General features: G+C 34.6%; 3 non-coding genes across 3 annotated transcripts; all 3 read left to right on the top strand.

The window, feature by feature from the left end:
* Positions 1-18,438: 18,438 nt before the first annotated feature.
* On the top strand, positions 18,439-18,545 carry LOC127898913 (small nucleolar RNA R71). Its single transcript, XR_008050624.1, has one exon. It is a non-coding gene; the product is annotated as a small nucleolar RNA R71 (small nucleolar RNA).
* A 1,928-nt stretch (positions 18,546-20,473) lies between these two features.
* Positions 20,474-20,580, top strand: LOC127903830 (small nucleolar RNA R71). The gene has a single exon (XR_008056704.1). It is a non-coding gene; the product is annotated as a small nucleolar RNA R71 (small nucleolar RNA).
* A 1,927-nt stretch (positions 20,581-22,507) lies between these two features.
* Positions 22,508-22,614, top strand: LOC127898914 (small nucleolar RNA R71). The gene has a single exon (XR_008050625.1). It is a non-coding gene; the product is annotated as a small nucleolar RNA R71 (small nucleolar RNA).
* The last annotated feature ends 823 nt before the right edge of the window (positions 22,615-23,437 follow it).

Raw genomic sequence — 23,437 nt, 5'->3', positions numbered from 1 at the left:
AGATAAGCTTCTGGACACCTACAATTAAGCACACAAATTGAGCACAAATTACTGTAAATCAAGCAAATTTTATTAAGACTAAATAAAAATGAATGTTTATGCAAAATATAACAAAAATACAATGAAAACACATCATTTATTTAAGTCTAAAAGTGCCATGATAACTCTCATTTCATAGAGTTATCACACCCCTAAACTTAAACCATTACTTGTCCTCAAGTAATGACAACAACACTCACTCTTCAATCACACAATCATGCAACAAATAACTTAGCTTTGTCATAAAATTTACAAGGATTCTTCCACCCTCAGATCACACTCTTAATCATACAAAATTGCCATAACAATTCAAGTTTTAGACTTAGGCCTTATTCGGTCCAGAGTGTGTGTGTGCCACTTTGATCAAGTTTCAGAGGTGCCACAACATTACAAAGACATTGCATATAATTCAGAGGTAGAACACAAATATATTCACATATAGAGGAGCAAAAATCACACAATCTCAAACTGTGATATAACAAAAACAAAAAAAATATGTTTTTTTTAGAACATATGAACACTTAACCCTCTTTACTGTAACATTTACTTTTCATGTGAATGTCGATCACTTGTAATGATGACACCTAATTACTCAATCAATGCACAGATCAGAGTTGCTGTAACAATATTCATAGCATAGTCTTATCTAAAGATATCTTTTAACTCAAGGCTAAACATGGGGCTCATGAACAGACCTGGCTACTCAATATCCTAGACAGAGGACTTTTTTTTTTGGAACACCATAGATGCTACAGTAATGCTCATAACTCTTGTTGCCTTTGGACTCAAGTCTGCATATGGGGTATATACTCAGCCCTGGTTACTCAGCAACTTGAGCCATTGGAGCCAAATTTATTTCATAATGAGTACAGTTCAACTAAAATTTTCCCCTAGCTTGAGATATTCTACTCATTTTAGTTTTCTTGGCTTTGCTACAACATTCTCATAAAACTCAATGAAAGTCTAAGTGTGAGGACATAATTTCAACCTCCATCTATAGCTATCTCTACTTGGCATTCTCATGAACACTCAATTTATCTTCATTAGGTCTTCAAATCCATACATAAATATTAGATAATAAAGCTCTCACAACACACAACACAGGCATAACACATGCGAACAGAAACACAACCCCCCCAAACTTGAGAGGTGTTGTGTCCTTACAAACACACAAGAGAAAACCATATAAACTAGACATGTTTACAATAAAAAGGACATGTACAATGAATCAGAAATTTAAAATTAGATGCAAGAAAAGTTTTTCAGAAGGAAAGAAAAAAATTTAAAGAGACTAGCAGGTAGGGGGTACTCCCCTGTTGCTGGGGTATTGCTGCAATAAGGTGCAGTGACTTCAGCGCTTTTTGGATGCGCTCTGTAGCCGTTCCTTAGGGGATTCTTGCGGTGAAGCAGCTGGCAACGTCTTTTTCTTTTTCTACAATGGGCTAATGGGAGGAGTTGCAGTTGGTGCAGCCTGCCTGGATGAAACATATCTAGTCCTTTTTTGTTCTGGCGTATCTGCTGCAGCAACGACTCCAGAAGTGCCTGAAATATAAGTGTGCAATCCAAGAGGGGGGGTGAATTGGATTTTTAAAATTTTCTTAGCAAATCCACACAACAAGCAATCTAATGTCTCAATAAAAAATGAAAGCAATAAGTTCAATAAAAGTATAATATCTAATAAGTAAGGGAGAAGAGAAACAAACACACGAATTTTTACGTGGTTCGGCAAACCCCGCCTATGTCCACGCCTCCAAGCGATCCAAGCTTGAGGATTCCACTATCCAAGCCTTTCCAAGGCTTCAACCGTTTACAATTGACTTCAAGGTGTCAATGAACCTTTACAACAAAGAGATTATCTCCCAATCTCTTCACTCAAGTGTCTCACACATTCAAACTCTTACAATTGAGATGAAGAAATGAAAGTTATAATGAAACTCACTCAATGAGTAGATATTCAAAAGTGAAGAACTAGAAATGATTCAATGTTTTGTGTTTTACAAGTTAAAGGCTCAAGATATCTCGTGTGCTTTTTGTTTTTGCTTGTTGGAGAGATCGAAAATGAGTTGGATTTGAGTTCTTATAGTTTGAGTTCAAAAACTAGCCGTTATGCACATTTTAGTCATAACCGAATTGCCAGTTATGGACATCCGGTTAGCTGCTTAATGTTACCGTTACAGCCACAATTTTAAATTTCTGAACATCCGGTATGCCGCTTTGTCAAATCCGGATTGCCGCTTTGTCAAATCCGGATTGCCGCTTATGCTCAGAAGCTTACTGCCCAACAACTGAATTTCTATTTGTCAGGATTCGGTTAGCCGCTTGCTACAGTGAAATATTTTTCAATTTTATAGTTTGACCCCAAAGCTTTATAAAACTGTATTATGGCCCAAAACCTTATGAAACTTTACAAATAGGTCCAATTTCAGAATTTCTAAATATTACTTTGTCAATCCCAAAACTTTTTGAAATTATGATTTCACCCAAACTATGTGAAATTATAGAATGACCCAAAATATTTAAATAGTTTCAAATAGGTCCAAATCCAAAATTTAAAACAATATCAAAGGTTCTAAAATACATTCATTTTAGTCCAAAACACTTTGATTCTATAACATCATTTTCTTATTATAAAAACACAATTCATAAATCATTGTTTAATCAATACATGTGGTTTGTTATCATCAAAATCAATATCTATAGCTATATAAGCTAACAATCTCCCCCTTTTTGATGATGATAAAACACATTACAAAAATTTAATCTAGTTAGGAAAAGTCCCCCTTAATCAATGCAAGGTTAAAAAATTGATTTAAAACAGACCCCCCTGCATACATGCATACTTCCCCTGGATACATGCATATTTTTATAACACTTTTTATAACATATATTAAATTATTCTCCCCCTTCATCATAAAAAAGAATAAAAGAATAAAAAAAAATAAGAGCTCCCCCTATCAATCATCAAAATCGCAATAAGCACATTAGTTCAAAAATATCCATAAGCATAAGGAAATCCATATAATCCATAACAAACAATCAAAACAAATCCATATTATCCAAAACAAAACCATAACATTCAAAACAAATACATAATCCAAAAGCATAATAACCATCCATAGAGTCGAAAATAAAAGAACATAATGCAGTAAATGAGATGTAGGTGTGTCCAAATACAAGCATAAGAAAACTACTCAGGTGGTGAGGATGGAGGTGAAGGAGGTGGATACGGATATGGAATGCCAAAGTGCTCAAAGAGAAGGCGTTGTCCATGAATGAGCTGCTGCTGAAACTCAGTCTGCCGCAGTTGAAACTCAGTCTGCCGCACCGAGAGTGTCCGCACCTCATCCATAAGCTGCTGAAGAGTAACATCTTCAGAGATAGGAGGCTGTGGAGGTGATGAAACGGATGCAGAGACATCAGGAGCTGAAGCAATCACGGGAGGATCTCGGCGTCTACGCTGCCCCCGAAATGAGAGTGAGAAAATGGGTAGCTGATCGGCTACAACCACAGCATTAAGTGGTCGATCATCACTTGGAGCAAGAAAGGTAAACTTGTTCTCAGTGTATTTGACCCAAGTGCCATTTTTCCACTCAAAGCCTAAATCGAAAATAGCATCATCCCCGATACCCTTAGACGGTCTACACGACAGTTCTTTAATCGGTACATCAAAAAATTTCAGGATTCGAGTAATGAAATGACCATAAAGAAGGGAGCGGGTAATCAACTTAGGTATACTGAGCATGTTTCGGACAATGGTATATCCTAAGTTGACTGGACGATGTCTAAGAATACAATCAATCAAGGCGACATCCATATGAGAGACCTCATCCAAATGGCCTGATCGAGGAAGGACAATACTCTGAATAAAACGAAGTAATATCCGAGTTTAAAGACAAAGACATTTGTTGCGAAAATGGATAGTACAATCTTCATCGGAAAGGTCGACACGATGACATATATTCTTAACAGCATCAATATAAACATAGTCATCAATGTCAGGAGGTTTCCTAGGTGAAAAACTTTCTAGGCCATCATCGGAAGATCCTAGGATGGAGTTCAACTCCGAATCATCAAACTCAATCAAAACTCTTCCAACTGTAGTGATTACTCGATTTTCTTTCTCCGCGGAACAATCCATATTCGAGTAAAACACTTTCACCAAGTCAGGATATACATTTTCCTCAACAACAAGTGCATTAAGCCAACCAACATCTTCCAATAATTGCAATAAAGTTTTATTGCTAATACTAAGATGATTTAACCAATCCGGTAAAACAAAAAAGGTTTGGAGTACCTCACGAGTCATGAACTGTTGGTGAAAACGTTTGGCTAGATGTTTCTTGTTCTGAAAGTGTGTGGACTCGAAATTGGATTGATTGGAGGTGCCCCTTGTTTCCCGTGACCGGTCAGTTTGTTGAACCGACTCTTTGCCTTTTCTTCGAACCGGCCGTGAGCTTGACATTTGGATTTTGGTTGATTTGGAGTTAAAAACGATGAAGAGAATGAAGATGATGAAGATTGAAAGTGATTTTTAGAAGCAATTTGAATTAAAAACGGCTTGATAGTGAGAAATTTAGAGAGAGAAAAATCGGCCAAAAACCTAGGTTGAATTTGGGATCTAGAGATTTAGATGTTGAAAATGGATTTTAAGGATGATTTTGGGTAAATGAAGTGATGGGGAATGATTTTTGAGACTCAAATTGATGCGAAAAAGTAAGAAAATGATGGATTATGGAGTGAAATCAAGTGACGAGTAATCGGTTTTTAGTGAGAGAGAGAAACGGAAAGCCGAATGAGAGGAAGAGGAAGAACAAAGCTAAAAGCTCACGAATCCGGCTTGCCCGATTTCACTAACCGGCTAGCCGGTTGTGAGCAGAAAGATGAAAGCTGAAAACGGCTTTCTGGATTGACATGAACCGAAAATTCAGTTTTGATCTAGTAAGCTTTTCATGCGAATTCGGCTTTCCGGTTTTGCTAACCGGTAGTCCGGTTTGAGGCAAAAAGTTGCCTATTGAATTCAATTTTCCAGATTTTAAGAACCAGTTATCCGATTTTGAGGCAGAGAGAAGGCTTAGCAAATCCGGTTATCCGAATGATGAACCGAGAGTAACCAAAGCTAATCCGGCTTACCGGGTGCTAAATCCGGTAATCCGGAACTTGTCCCGAGAGAAATCAATAAGAGAGCGGTTTTCCGGATGAGAGGAACTGGTATACCTGTTTAGACTTGGAAATCTATTTGGCTCTAATTGATTTTTGGCAAGCTCTTATACTTGTATTACACACACCATTTTATTTTTGGCTTTTAAAATTGATTAATTTTAAATCATTTTGAGATTTAAAACTTTTCAATAAGCCATTTAATGCATGAAATATAAAATCATAAAATTACAAGCATATCAAGCTATCTAATTCATGAAGCATAAATCCATATAATAACAGACATATCAAGCCATGTAGTAAAACATAAATCAAGATGCAACATTTATCATTCCAAGCTCATGTCTTATCTTTATAAAATGCTCTTCGCTAAGAGGTTTTGTAAAGATATCTGCAAGCTGATTTTCAGTAGAAACAAATTTAATTACAACATCTCGTTTTTGAACATGATCTCTAAGGAAATGATGTCTAATTTCTATATGCTTAGTCCTAGAATGTTGAATGGGATTCTTGGAAAGATTTATAGCACTAGTATTGTCACATAAGATAGGTATTTGATCAAGTTTAATACCATAGTCTCTAAGGGTTTGTTTCATCTAAAGAATTTGTGCACAACAACTATCTGTGGCAATATATTCTGCCTCGGTGGTTGAAAGCACAACCGAGTTTTGTTTCTTACTAAACCAAGAGACAAGAGAATGACTTAGGAAGTGACATGTTCCACTAGTACTTTTTCTATCAACCTTATACCCAGCAAAATCGGCATTCGAATAACAAGTTAAATCAATATGAGTTCCTCTAGGATACCAAAGGCTAAGATTAATTGTGCCAATCAAATATCGAAAAATGCGTTTGACAGCAAGCATGTGAGACTCCTTAAGACAAGATTGAAATCTAGCACACAAGCATACACTAAACATAATATCAGGCCTACTAGCAGTCAAGTAGAGTAAAGATCCAATCATACCTCGATATGTCTTGATATCAACTTCCTTACCTTTCTCATCTTTGTCCAGCTTGATGGTAGTACTCATAAGAGTGCTTTTTGCCGTTCCATTATCATAGCCAAATCTTTTGAGTAGATCTTTCACGTACTTGGCTTGGTTTATGAAAATTCCTTTCTCGTTTTGTTTGATTTGAAGTCCAAGGAAGTACTTCAACTCTTTCATCATACTCATCTCAAATTCTTGGCTCATACATGATGAAAAATCTTTACACAACAACTCATTAGTAGAACAAAAAATAATATCATCAACATAAATTTGAACAATAAGTATGTCTTGGTTTTTATGCTTAACAAAAATAGTTGCGTCCGTTTTTCCCATCGAAAAATCGTTATCTAACAAGAAGTTTTTAAGCTTATCATACCAAGCTCTAGGCGCTTGTTTTAAACCATACAAAGCCTTGGATAACTTATACACATGATCTGGAAATTTTTCATTTTCAAAACCAAGAGGTTGTTTCACATAAACTTCCTCCATAATATATCCATTTAAGAAAGCACTCTTGACATCCATTTGATATTAAATTAACTCCTTATGACATGCATATGCTAACAACATCCTAATGGATTCTAACCTTGCCACAGGTGCAAAAGTTTCATCAAAATCAATTCCTTCTTCTTTGTTGTAACCTTGAGCCACTAATCTAGCTTTATTTCTTACAACCACACCAGATTCATCCATTTTGTTTCTAAATACCCATTTAGTGCCTATAATGGATTGATGTTCTGGATTAGAAACTAACTCCCACACATTGTTTCTCTCAAATTGATTCAACTCCTCTTGCATTGCCATAATCCAAGATTCATCATTTTCCGCATCTGCAAAGGATTTTGGTTCAATTTGAGAAATAAATGCAGCATGTTCATATGTGTTCCTAAGAGATGATCTAGTGGTAATACCTCGTGAGGGATCTCCTAAAATTACATCCTTAAGGCGAGAGGAAACATACCTCCACTCATTGGGGAGTGTTTGAGAAGTACCTTCATTTTGCTCTACATTTGTTTCTTCGTGATGTTCATCTTGAATTCCATGTGGTGCGTCTTCTTGGTTGTTATTTGATGCTTCTTCTTGTTCTTCTTCTTCTGCATTATCAACAATGACTTTCTTCGTAGATGAGGGGTTAGACTCATCAAATGTAATATGCATAGATTCTTCCACAACTAAAGTTCTTTTGTTATAAACTCTATAAGCTTTGCTTGAATTTGAATAACCAAGAAAAATACCAACATCAGATTTTGGATAAAATTTACCAACATTATCTTTTGTGTTCAAAACAAAACATTTGCATCCAAAACTTTAAAATAGCCAATGTTGGGTTTTCTATCTTTCCAAAGCTCATATAGAGTTTCATTAAGATTAGGTCTAATCAACACCATATTTAAAACATAACAACCGGTGTTGACGGCTTTGGCCCAAAAATACTTAGGCAAAGAGTTTTCATTCAACATGGTCCTAGCCATTTCTTGAATAGACCTATTCTTTCTCTCTACTACTCCATTTTGTTGTGGAGTCCTAGGTGATGAAAATTGATGTTCAATGCCAAAGTCATTACAAAAATTTTCAAATGCATGATTTTCAAATTCTCCACCATGATCACTTCTAATACAAGTAATAGAATAACATTTTTTATTTTGAACCTTTTTATAGAAAATTCGAAATGCATCAATGGCATCATCCTTATTAGCTAAGAACAATACCCATGTGTATCTAGAATAATCATCTACAATTACAAATGCATAAATTTGCCACTTAAACTAGTATATCTAGAGGTCCAAACAAATCTATATAAAGCAATTGAAGTGGTTTTGAAGTAGAGACATGATTCTTGCTTTTGAAGGAAGTTTTGATTTGTTTTCCAAATTGGCATGCTTCACAAATTCTATCTTTTTGAAAACTGATTTTTGGTAGACCTTTAACTAAATCATTTTTCACGATTTTTGAAATCAAATCCATGCTTGCATGACCTAATCTTCTATGCCACAACCAACCATCATCATGCAATGCAGAGAGACATTTATCATGTATTGATGCACAATCTATATTAATGGTATAGACATTAACACATCTATTTCCTACAAACAAGACTTTCCCATCACATGCATTCTCAATAACACATTTAGAATCATCAAAGATAACTTTATATCCTTTGTCACATAATTGCTAATCCTAAGGAAATTGTGTTTCAAGTTTTCAACCAAACACACATTTTCAATGAGAGTAGAGGATACATTACCGACATTTCCAATCCCAATGATTTTTCTTTTTGAATTATCTCCAAATGATACATCGCCACCATTTTCAATCTTAGTAAAGCTTGAAAACCAAGAATAATTCCCTGTCATGTGTCTTGAACAACGGCTGTCCAAGTACCACTTATTATTCTTCTTCTTCAAGCCCTGTAGAGAAAATCTCAAGTTTTAAGTACCCAAACCTTTTTGGGTCCTTGAGAGTTAGCAATGGTTCCTTTCGGAACCCAAATACATTTCACACCATAATATGCATTTCTCTTCACTGCACATCTATTTTTCATATGACCATCTTGATTACAATAATGACATACAATTTGATTATTAATAGATGTATTCTTCACAAAATAACTCTTGTAAAATTTTTGTTTCAAATTTGGTTTATCACCAATGCCACTTTTGTCAAATACACATTTTTGTGAGTTTAGCAAATTGTCCAACATCTTTTGTCCATTTGTGAATTTTAGCACAATTTCATTTAGTTCATTGCTCTTCTTTCTAAGCATTTCATTTTCATTTTTCAAGTCATTCATGTGTGACTTTAAGTGCTCATGTGAAGTGCTAGAATTCTCAAATAATGCAATGCTATCATGCAATGTTTTATTTTCTAATTCTAGGCATGTAATCTTTGCACTAAATGATTCATTTTCATTTTTAAGCTCTATCATTTTCTTTTTAAGACATATATTCTTTTTACCAATCTTCATCAGCTCATCATGCAAATCCTTAAAAGCATCATGTAATTCATCATATGTAGGAAGAGCACTTACTTCATCAAGTTCATCACATGATTCTTCCCCAACGGCCATGAGAGCTAAATTTGTCATTTCTTGTTGCTCATCATCATCCCTTGTTTCCTCATCGCTATCATCCCATGTGGCCACCATAGCTTTCTTCTTGAGTTTGTTGAGAAGAGGACATTCCGGTCGTATGTGTCCGAGCTTCTTGCATTCATAACAAGTGATTGGCTCATTCTTCTCCTTTTTATTCTTGTAGCCTCTGAACTTTCTCTGCTCATTATTCTTTTGTAAAATTTTCTGAATCTTCTAGACAACATAGCCAAGTCCTCATCATCCATTTCGCTTTCCTCATCACTCTCATGTTTTCAAACCTTGAGAGCAATGCCTTTCTTCTTTTCTCATGCCCTTTTTCAGCTACCAAATCTTTTTCATATGAAATGAGAGAACCAATTAAATCATCAATAGGTAATACATTTAAATCTTTAGCTTCCTCAATGGCAGTCATTTTTTGTCTCCATTCTTTAGGTAGTGACCTAATGATTTTCTTGACTTTCTCGCTATTTGAAAAGGTCTTCCCTAGGGCTCATAGAGTGTTCACTATGTCCGTAAATCTAGTATACATAGAGTACACATTTTCATTTTGTTCCATTTGGAACAATTTATATTGTCGAGTGTACCTACTTATTTTAGATTCTTTCACTTGGTTTGTGCCTTCATAGACAACTTCAAGTTTGTGCCAAATCTCATTAGCACTTTCGTAACTAGACACTCTATGAAACTCTTTCTTATCTAGTGCACAAAACAAGGCATTCATGGCCTTGGAATTTGGAAAAGCTTTTCTCTTTTCGAATTCATTCCATTCCCGTGAAGGTTTTGGAATATCTTCTCCGACCTCATTTTTAGTCAAAGGCATGAAAGGACCATCATTAACAATTTCCCAAATTTCATAATCTAAGGCTTGCAAGTAAATTATCATCCTAGTTTTTCAATATGGGTAATCATTTCCATCAAAGTAAGGTGGTCTAGTGGTGGACTGTCCTTCCCTAAATGTGGAATCATTTTGAGTTGCCATTGATCTTTAGCACTAGATTATTAGGTTTAAATAAGAGCACCTCGCTCTGATACCAAATGAAATATAAGTGTGCAACCCAAGAGGGGGGGTGAATTGGATTTTTAAAATTTTCTTAGCAAATCCACACAACAAGCAATCTAATGTCTTAATAAAAAATGAAAGCAATAAGTTCAATAAAAGCACAATAACTAATAAGTAAGGGAGAAGAGAAATAAACACACGAATTTTTACGTGGTTCGGCAAACCCCGCCTACGTCCACGCGTCCAAGCGATCCAAGCTTGAGGATTCCACTATCCAAGCCTTTCCAAGGCTTCAACCGTTTACAATTGACTTCAAGGTGTCAATGAACCTTTACAACAAAGAGATTATCTCCCAATCTCTTCACTCAAGTGTCTCACACACTCAAACTCTTACAATTGAGATGAAGAAATGAAAGTTATAATGAAACTCACTCAATGAGTAGATATTCAAAAGTGAAAAACTAGAAATGATTCAATGTTTTGTGTTTTACAAGTTGAAAGCTCAAGATATCTCGTGTGCTTTTTTTTTTTTTTGCTTGTTGGAGAGATTGAAAATGAGTTGGATTTGAATTCTTATAGTTTGAGCTCAAAAACTAGCCGTTATGTACATTTTGGTCGTAACTGGATTGCCGGTTATGGACATCCGGTTAGCTGCTTAATGTTACCGTTACAGCCACAATTTTGAATTTCTGAACATCCGGTATGCCGCTTTGTCAAATCCGGATTGCCACTTATGCTCAGAAGCTTACTGCCCAACAACCGGATTTCTGTTTGTCAGGATCCGGTTAGCCGCTTGCTACAGTGAAATATTTTCCAATTTTATAGTTTGACCCTAAAACTTTATAAAACTATATTATGGCCCAAAACGTTATGAAACTTTGCAAATAGGTCTAATTTCAGAATTTCTAAATATTACTTTGTCGATCCCAAAACTTTTTGAAATTATGATTTCACCCAAACTATGTGAAATTATAGAATGACCTAAAATATTTAAATAGTTTCAAATAGGTCCAAATCTGAAATTTAAAACAATATCAAAGGTTCTAAAATACATTCATTTTAGTCCAAAACACTTTAATTCTATAACATCATTTTCTTATTATAAAAACACAATTTATAAATCATTGTTTAATCAATACATGTGGTTTGTTATCATCAAAATCAATATCTATAGCTATATTGAGTGATGCTGGTGCTCAGTGCTTGGATTCTCTGTTCTAACCTAATAGCTCTTCTTGCCCCTGTTACATCAGCTGGTTCAAATGGGGCTCTAACAACTTCACCAGCAATTCTTTCGATGGTGCATACAGTGAGGGCACCATCATTCTTGACATGCTCATCTTTTGCATCAAGGCGAACTCCCGATACCACACAGATGCTGGTGATGAGTGAAGGAAATAGCAAGACTACTGCTTTATGGTTTTTCATGGCACAGTCCCGAATTTATTTTTCTATAATGCTTCCTACATCTATGGGTAACCCTCTAAGAATAACATACAACAGTACTAGCCTTTCTTGTGAAACAGTAGTGGTGTGGGTGGTTGGCATAAGTCTGGATTTTAGAAATTTCACCCACACCTTAGCAATGGGTGTCAAATCTATTATATTAACCACATGCCCTTCTTCATTAGTCCAATATGCACCATTTACGGTAAGTGTTGTAAAAATTTTGTTCCATCTTTGTGGGGTTAATTTGTCAAGCAATTTGACATACTCGCAATTAACTTCAGAAAGTAAATTACAGAAAGCATTTATAACTTGAGAATCTAATGGAACAAGCGAGTTTCTTACCCAAATATTGTGCTGACCAAGGCTTACCAAATTGGCATAAAATTCTTTCACTAATGGCAACACAGGGTCTCGAGGGTGGTTACAAAACTTCAGCCACCCGCACTTTGCTGCAGCATTGTATAATGATTGCACAATTCTTGAAGGTTGAGGTGGGAACTGAAACACTTTTTTTTCCAGAATCTTGCGCAGTTCAATAAATTCTTCATACTTTTCTTCTGCATGGTAACTTTGGAATCGTGAGGGATCTTTTAGTCGGCTGGCTATCCTTTTGTACCTTGGCATTGCAATAGCAGTAAGATTTCGATAGTAATATGCCCAAGAGTGAAATGAGAAGAAAAGGTTATTAAGTACTAGAGTCGTAACTGCGAAGGGGAAAGAAAATAGTGTTAGAGGTCAATATGAACAGTAATGCCCTTATATAGGTGGAATTAAATGAAAACAAATCCAATAAAAGAGATAAATTAGGGAAGAATTTTTTAAATTTATTAAGCATATCCCATAAATATAGACAAGAGAAATTAATTCATTAATGTAAGAGATATTCTTCCTCAATTTCTATCCAAATCCACCCAACCATCTGTCACATATTATCTACAACGGTAAAGTGGGAGGCTCCGTGATTAAGTTACTGTAACAGTAATATTGGTTGCTGCAGCACCCAATTCTGTGCTCTAGCAACAGTTACACACTCTCCTCAAATAGCTGCTGACACGTGGCTTGCATCTGTAATCTGTTAACATTACAACCTCAATTGTTAGTATTGAATCCAACTTCAATAAGTGCGTGACTGGGCTTTTTTTTGTAGAAAAAAAAATAAAAAGAGATAAAAGTTAAACCATCCTGAATAAAGATAATAATAAATAAAAAAAAAATCTATGACAAAACCATGGAGGGTCCATCTCATTCGAAATGACTGCCTCAGCAATGGGTTGCCTCCCATCGAGCGATTAATTTAAGGTCCTTACTTGAGTGCTTATAATGCCGGTTCTCTAAGGAGTAAGACCTCCTTTGAACAATCTGTAGCTGAATAAAGATAATAATAAATAAAAATCATTCTATGACAAAACCATGAAGGGTCCATCTCATTCGAAATGACTACCTTATCAATGGGTTGCCTTCCATCGAACGCTTGATTTAAGGTCTTTCAATCATACCTTACTTGAGTGCTCATAATGCCGGTTCTCTAAGGAGTAAGACCTCCTTTGAACAATCTGCAGCTGAATGCATGTAATGCTTAACTCTATGCCCATTAACTTTGAATTCTTGGCCTGTCTTTTCATGTAGGAGATCAACAGCCCCATGAGGGTAGATTCTGAGCAGCTTGAAAGGTCCAAACCATCTAGATTTCAACTTTCCTGGAAATAGTCTTAACCTCGTATTATGGAGCAGAACTTATTGACCAGGGATTAATTTCCTGTGTTGAATGTGTTTGTCATGCTAGTGTTTTGTTCTCTCTTTATAGATTCTTGTATTTTCATACGAGAATAGCCGCAATTCATCAAGCTCACATAGTTGAAGTTTCATTTGCTCTTATAAAGTATGTATATCCCAATTTAATTGCTTCAGTGCCCAGTATGCTTTGTGCTCTAGCTTGAGTGGCAAGCGGCAAGCTTTCCCATACACAATTCGGTAAGAAGACATGCCTAGTGGTGTCTTGGAAGCTATTCTGTAAGCTATTCTGTAAGCCCATAGGGAGTCATGTAAGTGCAAGGACCAATCATTTCTTGGTGGGTTCACCACTTTTTCAAGGATCTTCTTAATCTCCCTATTAGACACTTCTGCCTGGCCATTGGATTGTGGGTGATATGTTGTTGTTATTTTATGCTTGATTCCATATTTTACCATAGCTGCAACAAATACTTTGTTGCATAAGTGAGTACCATCATCACTAATAATTGCTCGTGGAGTACCAAACCTGGAAAAAATGCTTTTCTGAAGGAAGTTCACTACTGCTCTAGCATCATTGATAGGTAATGTTGTAGCTTCTACCCAATTGAACACATAATCCACAGCAACCATGATATATAAGTTCCCAAAGGATGGTGGAAAATGACCCATGAAGTTTATTCCCCATATATCAAAAATCTCTACTTCCAGAATGTTCGTCAATGGCATTTCACGTCTTTGAGTTATGTTTCCTGTTCTTTGACACCTGTCACAACATTTAGCAAACTCATAAGCATCTTTAAAAATAGAAGGCCAGTAATAACCTGATTACATAACCTTAGCAGTTGTTCTATGACCACCAAAATGTCTTCTATATGCTGCAACATGGCAAGATTCCAGTATATGAGGAATTTCTTCCTCTGAAGCACATCTTCGTATTACTTGATCTGAGCATAACTTATACAAATATGGGTCATCCTATTGGTAGCTTCTAACATTATGAAAAAATTTCTTTTTCTGCTGAAACTTCAACTCAGGTGTTAGCAATCCACTTACTAAGTAGTTAGCAAAATCTACATGCCATGGAAATCCTGATTGTTGCAGCATCTGTGCCTGTTGTATTATTAACAGTTGTTCATCAAGAAAGGTTTCAGTGATGTCTTCTTTTGTCAATGTGCTTGCGTCTGCTTCCAGCTTAGACAGATGGTCTGCTACTTGATTTTCAGTCCCCTTTCTATCTTTAATTTCCAAATCAAACTCCCGAAGCAATAAGATCCATCGCATTAATCTCGATTTAGCATCCTTCTTTGAGATTAGGTGCTTGATGGCTGCATGATCTGTGTACAATGTCACTTTAGTACCCACCAAGTAAGCTCTAAACTTGACGAAAGCAAATACTACCGCTAGCAACTCTTTCTCTGTAGTGGTGTAATTAATCTGAGCTTGAGTAAGAGTTTTACTGGCATAGTATATAGAGTGGAAAACTTTATTCTTCCTCTGCCCCAACACTGCCCCAACAGAATGGTCACTGGCATCACACATTAGCTTAAATGGTAGAGTCCAATCTGGTGCTATAACCACTGGTGAAGTGATCAAAGCTTTCTTCAATTCTCCAAAGGCTTGAAGACAAGCTTTATCAAAATGAAAAGGCATGTCATGTTCTAACAATGAGCATAATGGTTTAGCTACTTTGGAAAAGTCTTTTACGAATCTTCTGTAAAATCCAGCATGACCCAAAAAACTTCTAATCCCTTTTATTGAAGTGGGAGGTGGCAGTTTATCTATCACTTCTATCTTCGCTTTATCTACCTCAATGCCACTCTTGGACACCTTATGACCCAACTGAAATGCAAGTAACGCAACCCAAGAAGGGGGTGAATTGGGATTTTAAACTATTATGCAATACAATTCGCTCAACAAATCAATCTAACGCCTTAATGAAATAGAAAATAATAAATTCAAACAAGCGTAAAAATAAAAGAGTAAGGGAAGAGAAAAACAAACACACGGATTTTTACGTGGTTCGGCAATCCCCGCCTACGTCCACGCCTCCAAGCCAACCAAGCTCGAGGATTTCACTATCTAAGCCTCCCAAGGCTTCAAGTTCCTACAATTGACTTATAAGGTGTCAATGAACCTTTACCATCAAGAGATTATCTCCCCAATCTCTTTACCCCAAGTGTTTCTCACACTTATAAACTCACAATTTGATAAGAAATGAAAATTACAACAAAAACTCTCTTGAAGAGTGGATATCCAAATAATAGCTCAACAATGATTCAATCTATGATGATTTACATTTTAGAAGCTCAATATATGTTATATGATCTTATATTTGCTTGCATTTGTCCTTAGAATGAAGTTTGAGTTGAGTTTTTATAGTTAAAGCCTGAAAACTAACCGTTATAGGTAAATTCTTGCGCCCAAGCGGTTAGCCGCTTGGTTTATCCGGCTAGCCACTCAAGAATAGGGATGGCAATGGGGCGGGGTAGGGGTGGGGATATCTACCCCATTCCCCACCCCATTAAAAATTTTTGCCTCCATTCCCCACCCCATTCCCCAATAAATTTAGTGGGTCGGGGATGGGGAATCCCCACGTGGAGAATGATTCCCCCATCCCCACCCCATTCCCCATTTACTTATTTTATAATAGATATAAAAATATGATTTCAGTAAATTAAAAATTAGAGACTTAAAATAAAATCATTACCATATTATAAAGTATTGAATTTTTTTTTAAATCTTTAAAATTTTGAAATAATATCTTAAAATGATATTAAAAGTGAAAAATATTTAAAGAGAGCAGCTCCTTAAAAGAGAAAAAAAATATAATAATGTTTTAAAGTTGAAAAATATTGTAGGGTTTTCTTTTATTCATATTCTATTTATATTACATAAAAATTAAAAAAATTATTAATTGACATTATAGTTGATAAAATAAAAATTATTAAATAAGAATTAAAAACATATTTATATATAATGGGGATTGTGGTGGGGGTGGGGTGGGGAGTGCAATACCAAACCCCACCCCGTTAACAATTTGGGATTTCTTTTCCCCCACTCCCCACCCCATTCTCCAAAAATTATTAAAAATTTTCCCCATTTGGGGTGGGGCTCCATAGAGCCCCAAACCCGTGGAGGATTTTGCCATCCCTACTCAGGAACAGTGATATTACTGTTATTTTTGAATTATGCTACAGTAATATTGTTCACTAAAATTACACTTTGGCCCAAAACTTTCTATAATTATACTAAGGCCCAAAACTTCATAAAACTTTACAAATATGTCCAATTTCAGAATTTCTTAAGAATAGTTGTCTTTCCCAAACTTTCTGAAATTATGATATGGCCTCAAAGATATTATTATTTTACAACAAGGTCCTTTTAAACAAAATACTCATATTTTTCAAAGTTCTCAAATCCTTTCACTTTAGTCCAAAATATTTATAAATTATAGTATGGCCCAAAACGTTTCAAATGTATGTAAAAACGTCCAACTCTAAAATTTAATACTTATTAAAATCAAAGATTTCAAAACTTAGCATTTAAGTCCAAATTACTCAAATTCACAAAATACTTTACTTTATACAAATAAAGTCTTTTAGTTTATGAAAAGTATTTAATTAAATTAATCTCTTGAGTTTCTCAAATGCTAAATCATGCATCAATTAAATCATACTGGCTTTACAAGAATTTATCGCACTAATTTCTTCGTTGAGCTCTAAACTATATTCTTGATGTCGCTGTTGTCCATTCAGTGTCTTCAATCTTGATTTCACTTTATTTCCTTGCATAAATATTATTGTTGTGAAAATTTTAATATACTCGCAAGCGCACGAATCTAGAAATAGAGTAGTGGTAACGAGGTCGATCCCATAGAGATTGTTATAAATTGAAAAGTCTAATTTAAATCTAAAATTAATATTAATCCTAACCTAGTTAAGCAAATTGAGTTTTAAAAGAAATTAAACTAAGAAAACAATTAAAGTAAAAGAGAATTCAATAGGATAGAAATTACCAAGGTTTCAGAATCCACCACTATTCAACTAGTAATTATCTAAATATTCATTAATCCCCAATTTTAGAGTGACAACTCGAAATCAATCTATGTCATCTCATGGATATAACAATTAAGCCCAAGTAATTAAATCTAATGTAGGTTCTTTTTCTGCTTAATAGTATGACATCTAAGCATCCCATGTAAACATATTGAATAACAAAGAGTCAAAGTTTCCTAAGCACTCTATGTAAACAATTTAATGAAAGACATAGAATCAAAGATAATCATGTATAAACTTTATAAATCCAAGCATAGATTTAATCGAATATTAATCCTAACAATCAATAATGCATGACAGAATTGATGAAAAGATTTTAATAACATCCAATTAATTATGTGAAATAAAAACCATAATAATTAAAGAACATATATGGGAATTAAATAAATAAAAAGATAATTATTTTATTGAATAGGGTTTCATCTTTAACCTCAGTATAAGAAAATTAACTAAACATACTTGAATTGAGAGCAACAAAAAAAATAAAATCAGCCATGAAAGCCGAAATATTGCCGATGCCGCTGCTCAAAATAAGCCTCTTGATAGGCTGGTAATAATGGACAATTCTGTGCTGTATGAGACAAGTTAGAACAAATAGCACAAACCTCATTAGCTACACTAGGATGATGATTCATTGATTGGTTCAGAGCTAAGGCATCTACTTTCCTAGAAAGCGTAGCTAGAGTGGATTTCACATCGAAATCATCCTTAACTTCATAGAATCCCTTTCTAGAACCTTGAGATGATTTTTCCCTTTGGTTTGAAAAATCCCACTGTTGAGAATTCTCAGAAAGTGAATTATAGAAATCCTACGCAGCCCCTTCATGTAAGTTCAAAAATCTCCCACCATTCATAGACTCTACCATATGACGATTAGACATGGTTAAACCGTTATAAAAGCATTGTATAAGTCTACATTTCTCAAAACCATGGTGGGGACACTTGAGGAGTAAATCATTGAATCTTTCCCAACACTCATAAAATTGTTCACCCTCTCTTTGATAAAAATCACTTATCTCTCTCCTAAGGGCATTTGTTTTAGACATAGGGAAAAACTTGGTGAGAAACTTATTACTCAATTCATCCCATGTACTAATAGATCCAGCAGGAAGTGAATTCAACCAAGCTTTTGCTTTGTCCTTTAATGAGAAAAGGAACATACGAAGCCTAATTGACTCATCATTAAAATTTTGAAAACGGAATGTAGAGCATATGTCAAGAAATTCATTAATGTGCAAATATGGGTCCTCTCTTTCTAACCCATGGAAAGATGGTAAAAGTTGAATGACCGAGGGCTTGAGTTCAAATTGTGTTGCCGTGGTTTGTGGCAACACAATACAAGATGGTTGGTTGGCTGCAAGTGGTGAAAAATATTCTCTAAGGGTTTTCTCTGCCTGTACTGGTGGAAGTATTGGCAATAGTCTATTTGGGTCATCCATCACTTCTAAAGAACTAGCTAGACTACTATCAATTTTTGACTCTCTTTTAACCAAACTATTTGTTGAATCATGTTCCCAAACACTCATAAACTAACTAGACAAGGAAAGAAAAATAAAATAAAATAAACCAACAATAATGAGAATAAACAAAATTTTAAAATAAAAGAAATCAAACAACCAAAAATTGAATTTAAAGAAAAATAAATTTTTTTTTTGTGTTTTTGTTAATTAAAAATAATAATAAAATAAAAGACAACCTAAATTATAACCAGTGGAAGAATCAAATCAACCAAGATTAAACTGACTCTCTGGCACAATCCCCGGCAACGACGCCAAAAACTTGTTGTGAAAATTTTAATATACTCGCAAGCGCACGAATCTAGAAATAGAGTAGTGGTAACGAGGTCGATCTCACAGGGATTGTTATAAATTGAAAAGTCTATTTTAAATCTAAAATTAATATTAATCCTAACCTAGTTGAGCAAATTGGGTTTTAAAAGAAATTAAACTAAGAAAACAATTAAAGTAAAAGAGAATTCAATAGGATAGAAATTACCAAGGTTTCAGAATCCACCACTATTCAACTAGTAATTATCTAAATATTCATTAATCCCCAATTTTAGAGTGACAACTCGAAATCAATCTATGTCATCTCATGGATATATCAATTAAGCCCAAGTAATTAAATCTAATGTAGGTTCTTTTTCTGCTTAATAGTATGACATCTAAGCATCCCATGTAAACATATTGAATAACAAAGAGTCAAAGTTTCCTAAGCACTCTATGTAAACAATTTAATGAAAGACATAGAATCAAAGATAATCATGTATAAACTTTATAAATCCAAGCATAGATTTAATCGAATATTAATCCTAACAATCAATAATGCATGACAGAATTGATGAAAAGATTTTAATAACATCCAATTAATTATGTGAAATAAAAACCATAATAATTAAAGAACATATATGGGAATTAAATAAATAAAAAGATAATTATTTTATTGAATAGGGTTTCATCTTTAACCTCAGTATAAGAAAATTAACTAAACATACTTGAATTGAGAGCAACAAAAAAAATAAAATTAGCCATGAAAGCCGAAATATTGCCGATGCCGCTGCTCAAAATAAGCCTCTTGATAGGCTGGTAATAATGGACAATTCTGTGCTGTATGAGACAAGTTAGAACAAATAGCACAAACCTCATTAGCTACACTAGGATGATGATTCATTGATTGGTTCAGAGCTAAGGCATCTACTTTCCTAGAAAGCGTAGCTAGAGTGGATTTCACATCGAAATCATCCTTAACTTCATAGAATCCCTTTCTAAAACCTTGAGATGATTTTTCCCTTTGGTTTGAAAAATCCCACTGTTGAGAATTCTCAGAAAGTGAATTAAAGAAATCCCACGCAGCCCCTTCATGTAAGTTCAAAAATCTCCCACCATTCATAGACTCTACCATATGACGATTCGACATGGTTAAACCGTTATAAAAGCATTGTATAAGTCTCCATTTCTCAAAACCATGGTGGGGACACTTGAGGAGTAAATCATTGAATCTTTCCCAACACTCATAAAACTGTTCACCCTCTCTTTGATAAAAATCACTTATCTCTCTCCTAAGGGCATTTGTTTTAGACATGGGGAAAAACTTGGTGAGAAACTTATTACTCAATTCATCCCATGTACTAATAGATCCAGCAGGAAGTGAATTCAACCAAGCTTTTGCTTTGTCATTTAATGAGAAAAGGAACATACGAAGCCTAATTGACTCATCATTAAAATTTTGAAAACGGAATGTAGAGCATATGTCAAGAAATTCATTAATGTGCAAATATGGGTCCTCTCTTTCTAACCCATGGAAAGATGGTAAAAGTTGAATGACCGACGGCTTGAGTTCAAAGTGTGTTGCCGTGGTTTGTGGCAACACAATACAAGATGGTTGGTTGGCTGCAAGTGGTGAAAAATATTCTCTAAGGGTTTTCTCTGCCTGTACTGGTGGAAGTATTGGCAATAGTCTATTTGGGTCATCCATCACTTCTAAAGAACTAGCTAGACTACTATCAATTTTCGACTCTCTTTTAACCAAACGATTTGTTGAATCACGTTCCCAAACGCTCATAAACTAACTAGACAAGGAAAGAAAAATAAAATAAAATAAACCAACAATAATGAGAATAAACGAAATTTTAAAATAAAAGAAATCAAACAACCAAAAATTGAATTTAAAGAAAAATAAATTTTTTTTTGTGTTTTTGTTAATTAAAAATAATAATAAAATAAAAGACAACCTAAATTATAACTAGTGGAAGAATCAAATCAACCTAGATTAAACTGACTCTCTGGCACAATCCCCGGCAACGGCGCCAAAAACTTGTTGTGAAAATTTTAATATACTCGCAAGCGCACGAATCTAGAAATAGAGTAGTGGTAACGAGGTCGATCTCACAGGGATTGTTATAAATTGAAAAGTCTATTTTAAATCTAAAATTAATATTAATCCTAACCTAGTTGAGCAAATTGGGTTTTAAAAGAAATTAAACTAAGAAAACAATTAAAGTAAAAGAGAATTCAATAGGATAGAAATTACCAAGGTTTCAGAATCCACCACTATTCAACTAGTAATTATCTAAATATTCATTAATCCCCAATTTTAGAGTGACAACTCGAAATCAATCTATGTCATCTCATGGATATATCAATTAAGCCCAAGTAATTAAATCTAATGTAGGTTCTTTTTCTGCTTAATAGTATGACATCTAAGCATCCCATGTAAACATATTGAATAACAAAGAGTCAAAGTTTCCTAAGCACTCTATGTAAACAATTTAATGAAAGACATAGAATCAAAGATAATCATGTATAAACTTTATAAATCCAAGCATAGATTTAATCGAATATTAATCCTAACAATCAATAATGCATGACAGAATTGATGAAAAGATTTTAATAACATCCAATTAATTATGTGAAATAAAAACCATAATAATTAAAGAACATATATGGGAATTAAATAAATAAAAAGATAATTATTTTATTGAATAGGGTTTCATCTTTAACCTCAGTATAAGAAAATTAACTAAACATACTTGAATTGAGAGCAACAAAAAAAATAAAATCAGCCATGAAAGCCGAAATATTGCCGATGCCGCTGCTCAAAATAAGCCTCTTGATAGGCTGGTAATAATGGACAATTCTGTGCTGTATGAGACAAGTTAGAACAAATAGCACAAACCTCATTAGCTACACTAGGATGATGATTCATTGATTGGTTCAGAGCTAAGGCATCTACTTTCCTAGAAAGCGTAGCTAGAGTGGATTTCACATCGAAATCATCCTTAACTTCATAGAATCCCTTTCTAGAACCTTGAGATGATTTTTCCCTTTGGTTTGAAAAATCCCACTGTTGAGAATTCTCAGAAAGTGAATTATAGAAATCCCACGCAGCCCCTTCATGTAAGTTCAAAAATCTCCCACCATTCATAGACTCTACCATATGACGATTCAACATGGTTAAACCGTTATAAAAGCATTGTATAAGTCTCCATTTCTCAAAACCATGGTGGGGACACTTGAGGAGTAAATCATTGAATCTTTCCCAACACTCATAAAATTGTTCACCCTCTCTTTGATAAAAATCACTTATCTCTATCCTAAGGGCATTTGTTTTAGACATAGGGAAAAACTTGGTGAGAAACTTATTACTCAATTCATCCCATGTACTAATAGATCCAGCAGGAAGTGAATTCAACCAAGCTTTTGCTTTGTCCTTTAATGAGAAAAGGAACATACGAAGCCTAATTGACTCATCATTAAAATTTTGAAAACAGAATGTAGAGCATATGTCAAGAAATTCATTAATGTGCAAATATGGGTCCTCTCTTTCTAACCCATGGAAAGATGGTAAAAGTTGAATGACCGAGGGCTTGAGTTCAAAGTGTGTTGCCGTGGTTTGTGGCAACACAATACAAGATGGTTGGTTGGCTGCAAGTGGTGAAAAATATTCTCTAAGGGTTTTCTCTGCCTGTACTGGTGGAAGTATTGGCAATAGTCTATTTGGGTCATCCATCACTTCTAAAGAACTAGCTAGACTACTATCAATTTTCGACTCTCTTTTAACCAAACGATTTGTTGAATCACGTTCCCAAACGCTCATAAACTAACTAGACAAGGAAAGAAAAATAAAATAAAATAAACCAACAATAATGAGAATAAACGAAATTTTAAAATAAAAGAAATCAAACAACCAAAAATTGAATTTAAAGAAAAATAAATTTTTTTTTGTGTTTTTGTTAATTAAAAATAATAATAAAATAAAAGACAACCTAAATTATAACTAGTGGAAGAATCAAATCAACCTAGATTAAACTGACTCTCTGGCACAATCCCCGGCAACGGCGCCAAAAACTTGTTGTGAAAATTTTAATATACTCGCAAGCGCACGAATCTAGAAATAGAGTAGTGGTAACGAGGTCGATCTCACA

The sequence above is a fragment of the Citrus sinensis genome, chromosome 1 (assembly GCF_022201045.2).
Source record: "Citrus sinensis cultivar Valencia sweet orange chromosome 1, DVS_A1.0, whole genome shotgun sequence".
In the NCBI taxonomy this organism is placed as follows: Eukaryota; Viridiplantae; Streptophyta; class Magnoliopsida; order Sapindales; family Rutaceae; genus Citrus; species Citrus sinensis.
The sequence above is the reverse complement of the archived record's forward strand: the minus strand, read 5'-3'. Positions and strand labels throughout refer to the sequence as shown.